Source organism: Electrophorus electricus, chromosome 10 (assembly GCF_041902795.1).
Source record: "Electrophorus electricus isolate QZ-2024a chromosome 10, ASM4190279v1, whole genome shotgun sequence".
NCBI lineage: Eukaryota > Metazoa > Chordata > Actinopteri > Gymnotiformes > Gymnotidae > Electrophorus > Electrophorus electricus.
This window is the reverse complement of record NC_137506.1, coordinates 16,976,469-16,983,009: the sequence shown is the minus strand read 5'-3', so window position 1 is coordinate 16,983,009 and position 6,541 is coordinate 16,976,469.

Genomic DNA, 6,541 nt, shown 5'->3' with positions numbered 1-6,541 from the left:
AATACTTAATGTATGGCTTCACAGCTAAAGCTAATTTTCAAAGGTGATTCCATTATATCTTAAAAATATACAATCTGATATCTTCACAGCTGATGAAGGACCCCTGTCGGAAACATTCTGCTTCTTTGGAAACCTTGTGTACTGCAATTTTGATTACCTCTACATCTTTTACTACAGTACACTGCAGTTATTCCCTGAGTTATTCCCTCAGTCCCTTGCAAACTGCTAAGATATATATATATATATATATATATATATATATATATATATATATATATATATATATATAATCTTAGCAGGGTTTACAAGGGACTGCTTTCGATTTTGTAATAAACCCGTTTAATTCAAATTTTCTTGGCGGCCTAGTGCTTTTAAACAGTTTTGGATATGTATTCTGCATATGGGGTTATAGGGTGTAAATCCGCTTGTCAGAACTTTCTTAGAGACATTGATTTATTAGAAACACCTTGTAGTAGTACAGTCAGACACTACAGCCATCTGCGAGGCTGTGTTTATGTTAAACATCCCATATGACTTCAGCAATGGTCAGTGTCCAAGTACATGACCACCATTGACTAGACAACTCGCAACCTAGCAGGGACAATGACATATGAAGAACTCCAGCAAAACTGTTCTGCCTGATACTCTTATACCTGCACGAGACTCACTACCTTGAACGAAGTAGAACGTGTCTGACAAATGGTGCAAGTTAACAGATGGACTACGGTCTGCAACTGTGCCGCTGTGAAATGCACATATACGCACCAGAGAGGTTTACCTAATAGAACAACCAGTAAATGTCTAAGAAAGGGAAATACACTATATATGCACTGTTAATCCATTGTTACGCTCTGCTCCTCCTCTTCCTCGCCCACGTGATGGAACTTTAGATGCAGAGAGAGGACGGTCCAGCCTGAGCTTCCTTCCACCTCTGTCCTGGTACACCAGCTCACCCCGTGCCCGGAGGAAGGAAACCCCACGCGGAATTTCCTGAAGGCGAGACAGGGCCTTCCCGGGGCCGACCTGCCCCTCTAGACCTCCACATCGGTAGTCCGGTTGGCCCTGGGGGGGTGCTATCTCTCTCTCTTTCCCATGCCAGGTGTGAGCGCCAAGGGCACCGCTGGCACACCCGATGCACCAGAGGAAGACTACCTCACTCCCTGCACTCCAACGGGCGCACTCCCCCAGCACCTGAATCCTCAGCAGGCACTCCTCCACGACAGGACTCTGCCAATTCCATCACCAGTTCCTGCATCAGGGAGCCTGACATTTGACCCCTCCCAGTCTGCCGCTGTTTGGCCTCTTGCCCTTTCCTTGTTACCTTTACCCCCGCTCTTCCTGTCTCTTCCTCTTTGCCACTTCCTGTCCCCGTCTGTGTGCCGGTTCCCGTCTCGGTCCCATTCCCGGTCCAGCCTGTTCAGCATGTTGTTGGTCCCCTGTCTGGTGTCCTGCCTGTCCCGCAGCGGAGCAGTCCTGTCTAGCCCTGTCCAGTCTCGTCCCTCCCCCTCCACACTCCCTGGGAGCTCTCCTCCTCTACCTCATAGCCCACCTGTCCCTGTCTGGACTGGATGCTGCCACATGGCACTAGTTTGCGATCTGCTGGCCTCCCAGTTTGCTCGTCAGGAACTGCATTTTGCGGGAGTTCTGTCACAGTCTCCACCTTATCTTCCTTTCCCACATCATGGGACTTTCCACATGACATTCGTTTGTCTGCCTGTTTGTGTGTCTCTGTACACATATACATATACACACACCTTTTACCTGGTAAATTCAGCACTACACTATGCCAACTTAAAATACTTGACTCCTTAAATAAACACATGGGAAACTTTAAATAAACCCAGCAAAGATTACCCACTTAAAATCACACCTAAAGTGATTATTTCTGTTAATCTCAAGATCTGGATGTGATATATTTAAGAAACATTTGGTAGTCAGTTCATTTTCCAATTTCCTTTTATTTTTTTTTCTTCTTCAAAAGAAGTTGGAGGGTTTTAAGTAGTGCTTAATTTTCAGAACTACATCTTTTTAAACACTACTTATTTTACATGTAAAATGTACTGAAGTACATGGCAGTACCCTGAAGTACCCTAGAGATGATTACTGTACTGCACACGATGCTCATTAGACAGAGACTTTATATTCAGTCTATGACCTGCTTCCTCAGAACATGCTTTAATTTTACAGAAATTCTAATCACTTTGTTCCAGACTAATATTGTATAATGTCTATAAGGTGTGTCTGTAAGTACTGAGTAGACCCTGCATGATATTAAGGTTATGCAGATACAGGCAATATCAGGCCCACACATCCGGATCAGGGCTGTACACTAACATATGAGACCGTTTATCCCACTAAAACAACCTTATCTAAACATCCACGCACTAAATCACATTCGCTACAAGATATTCACATACTAGAGTGTGAGATACCGTCCCAGCAATGGAAGGTTCTAGACTAGTGTGGTGAAAAAGAGGTCAGTGGAATGAGTTTGGTCATGCCGTATGGCACTCATTATCTCCCTCTGATTAAAAGCATGACTTTCTGGCGAGCTAGGACAGCCAGTACCCCTCCCCTCCCCTCCCCTCCCCTCCCCTCCCCTCCCCTCCACACACACACACACACACACACACACACACACACACACACACACACACACACCATCACTCACCCCAAAGACCTCCTCCAAGCCACAAACCACAGTCATCTCTCAAGTCTCTGTGTCCCATTTGGTCATACGTGTGCTCATAACTTCTGTGGTCAGAGCAGTTTGCATATGAAGGGGAAAATGCAGAGGGGGACCAACGGCAGAAGAAGATGAATGTGTAACATTACAAAACCCTGAAAAGTTACTGCAACAGAGTCGAGGGTGTTACGAGGCTTCCATTACTGGTGCTAGAAGCATAATTATAAATAGATTGAGCAGAAGGCTGTGGGTGTTCAATGTGTCTATGTGAAAATGTGCTGGAGCCTGTCTCTCTCGCTCTCTCTCTCTCTCTCTCTCTCTCTCTAGCTCTTTCTCTAGCTCTCTCTCTAGCTCGCTCCTGTCTGAAAACTTTTCTTTTTTTTTCCACACATTTCATTTTTGCTCACATTTTGTGTTTGATATGCTCTTCTTGCTAATTCAGCACTGTTGCAACTTCTTAGGAGGGATAATAAATGATGGGTGTTTACTCGGGACAACCCAACCTGCACTGCCAAAAAAAAAAAAGAAAAGTTACACAATAATATTTTGTTTGTTTTTGTTTTTTAGTCATTTTCCACATTTCTTTCCAATTACACACAATCTGGAAAATATATGCATGTTGGCAACTTGTACACCAGTGACCTGCGATTCTCACAGACCTTAATACAGTCAACAACCATCTTTGGCCGTGCATTCTAAATAGTACACGTTTTCTTTTATTGTAGAAATACCACATAATACTTAACTCTCTTAAATGTCACAAAATACCTTATGAAAACTGAGAACAAAACAATTATTAGTGAGGCATGATAGAACACACACACACACACACACACACACACAAAAAGAAAAGAAAAAAGATGGACTATTAAAGTGCAACGGTTTTGTTCCATTCTCATGAGAGCTAGAGAAAGATGAGAAAAGCAACTCTTTACCCGATGTCACCACAGTCTCAAACACGGCACTCTGACAGGTGTCTTCAGTGAAGGTACGTAAACATGAGCGATGAGGTCTGCACTCCGGAAGCCCTGGGAGGAGACCTGCTCACGCATCTGTAAATCACCTCCTCATTCAGGAAATCATCTCAGTGTTCTGAGTGGATACTTGAACACATGATCTGAACAGACCTTTTCTCCCTTTGTGTGTTGTCAGAGGTTGATTTAAAAAGAAAGAAAGGGAATTAAAATCACATTGTAGGTAATACTAGAATAAAAGAGAACAGGCTGGTCAACCACCACCAGGCTGGAAGTATATGTTGCAATCCTCTCTCACCAAGACTGCAAAACATTTATTATGGGCTTCGACAAGGTTGCGGGATTTCCTGTGAAGTCTTCTGAAACCTAGAAGTGCTATAAAAAAGCCATCCTTACTTTCACTTTGAAACAGACAGGAATATCACAGTGCGAAATCTTTTTAGAACTTGATAGAACAATCACACTTTATATACAGGTGGATGAAGGGTACGATTAATTATAGGCCTCAAAAGCACATCAACACCTGTTCAGATTCCATAAATGCAGATCCAGGCTCATGTGTCACTGTACGTTTGTAGTTTGTCAGTATATTAAGCAAATAATAAATGAGACATTACATAAGTAGCATCTATTAGAGTTCCAGAAGATGCATTAGGAAATATGAAAAGCCATCTAGTTTTTTATTTAAATTTCCATCTTCAAATTTCAAGACAAATGATTCTTTAGTTAACTGTTTTTTTGTTTGTTTGTTTTTGTTTTCGATAACCAACCTGCTGCCTAAAGTTTCATGGTGTACATACATCCATCTGATGATGCTTTGAAAATGCAAATGCTATGTTTTTAAGTTTACATTATTAGTTTGTGGAAAATGAGCATATTCGCTCATTATACTTAATTCAGATACTTCCCTTTTTGTAGTGAAAAAAAACTAGTTCAGAGAAGTTGCAAATGGGGGTGTGTGCAATTGTCAAATGAGGTTGTTGCAAAGCTAATGATGACATCAAGGCAAGAGGGTGGAAAAAATAACAATGATCAAGTGTGGTCCATTGCTTCAAAAATCAGTACAGTGGAGAACCCAAGTCAGCTTTGGCCCAAATCCTAACCTAATGATCATGGTTGTGAGTGAAGCATGCCACAGAGCAAAAGATCGGTGTCTCGTATTCTGTGAAATAATAATCAAACCCCCGTCTGAGACTCTTTGAGCGTGGGCCAGACATCTGAATCCATTTTGCCATAAACAAGAGACGGATTTTTCAAAGTGTCACCGAATAGTGCTAACTCTGCACCAGCACTTGTGAAATGGAAACTGGCGCAGAGTCGTTCCACGAGCAAGTGCCCGAATGGAGTGCACGCGCGTCTTCAGCACGGGAAGAACAAACACGAAAAGAGTCACCAAAGGTTTTCACTTCATGGCTCATTTGGTACTGATGCTGCAATGTGTTCGGCCCCACAAAGCCAAAAGCTAACTGTAAATCCAGACTAAGTAAATCTTGATTTTATTTGGCTCTGAAGTGATAATCGTACGCGATAATGTTCTTGTTGACAAATAAAGCAGGTGCCGGATCTTAAATTAGATTGTTACACCAATATCACAGTTGAAGGTTAAAAGACAAATATGGTCCCATCTTTTTTCTCTTTTTTTTTCACAAGTGTAGGACGTGAGAACAGAGAGAAGAGATTCGGCATGTACCGCGGGACATTGCGGGAGCGGCGGCGGTGAGATGCTCAGGCGTGGGCTGGCTCGGGCCCCGCGTCTCACGGAGTCACCGCTTGCCGAGTGCGTATCCACACACCGTGGACGGGGATGCAGAGTGGGAGGGAGAGACAGTCGGGGACGGAGATGATAAAAAGATGAAGCACACTGAAGAAAAGTTGAAATTAGCATGGCAATAATAGCAGTCAACGTTACAGCATACAAGAAAGTGCGTTGGACATATTACTCCCGAAAAATTCACGGTAGACGGAAAAAAAAAATCAGTTGACTTGTCCCATTGTAAAACACATTTTGTGTTCATCTGAAATATATTTATTGACTGGTTTTACTACAACCTAAAATCCTCATGGGAAAGATTTTTAGTCCTAAAGCCAGATCTTTGACATTTCAAATGCTCAAACTCTTTCAGAAAGGTAAACTGACAGATTGGTTTGTCTTAAAGAAATCGCAAGCAATGAAATTCAGTGTGAACATTCTTGCTGCCTGGTTAAAAGACTGCTCTAATAGTCTAAGGCACAGGTCAGAATTTTTGCCCCGCTGGGATGGTATTTAGTTCTTTGAGTGAAGCACTGAAGTCACACAGGTAATATTAGAATTACAAAGGCAGAGAGGTCTGATTTAAGATGGACGAGGTTCACGGGTCCATATGAGTCAGATCCTGCGGTACGGGCAGGAGATTAGAAGAGTCAAAAGTGATCACGTGTAATTGGTTATCTCACCTCAGACACCTCGTGGAGAATTATCCTCCTGTAAGCCCTCGTATATTCTTAAGTGGACTGCCACTAAGGAGCAGGAAAGTTTGCAGGCTTTGAAACGGCGGTCTTAAAATTCTTAGCACTGGCTGCTCGGGACCTGATGAAAGAGGAGAGACAGAGACAGCTCAAGTATTCAGGTGTGCTCCTTTTACCACTCACTCCTCTCTCCCCATGAACTGACACTCCACGAGGAGGGAGGGGAAAAAAAACACACACACACACACGGACAAGACGGTGGGAAGCTTGCACCATGCAATTATGCATAACTTTTTTCACAAACTCCTCTCCCACACCAGGGACGGTCGGTGGGGAAGAGGGGCTATTTGCGAGAGCTCGTCTGCGCGTAATTGGGTTGCTTCTGTTGGCCAAGAGTTTTTTTTTTTTTTTTTTCCCCGCCCGGGTCTTATTGAAC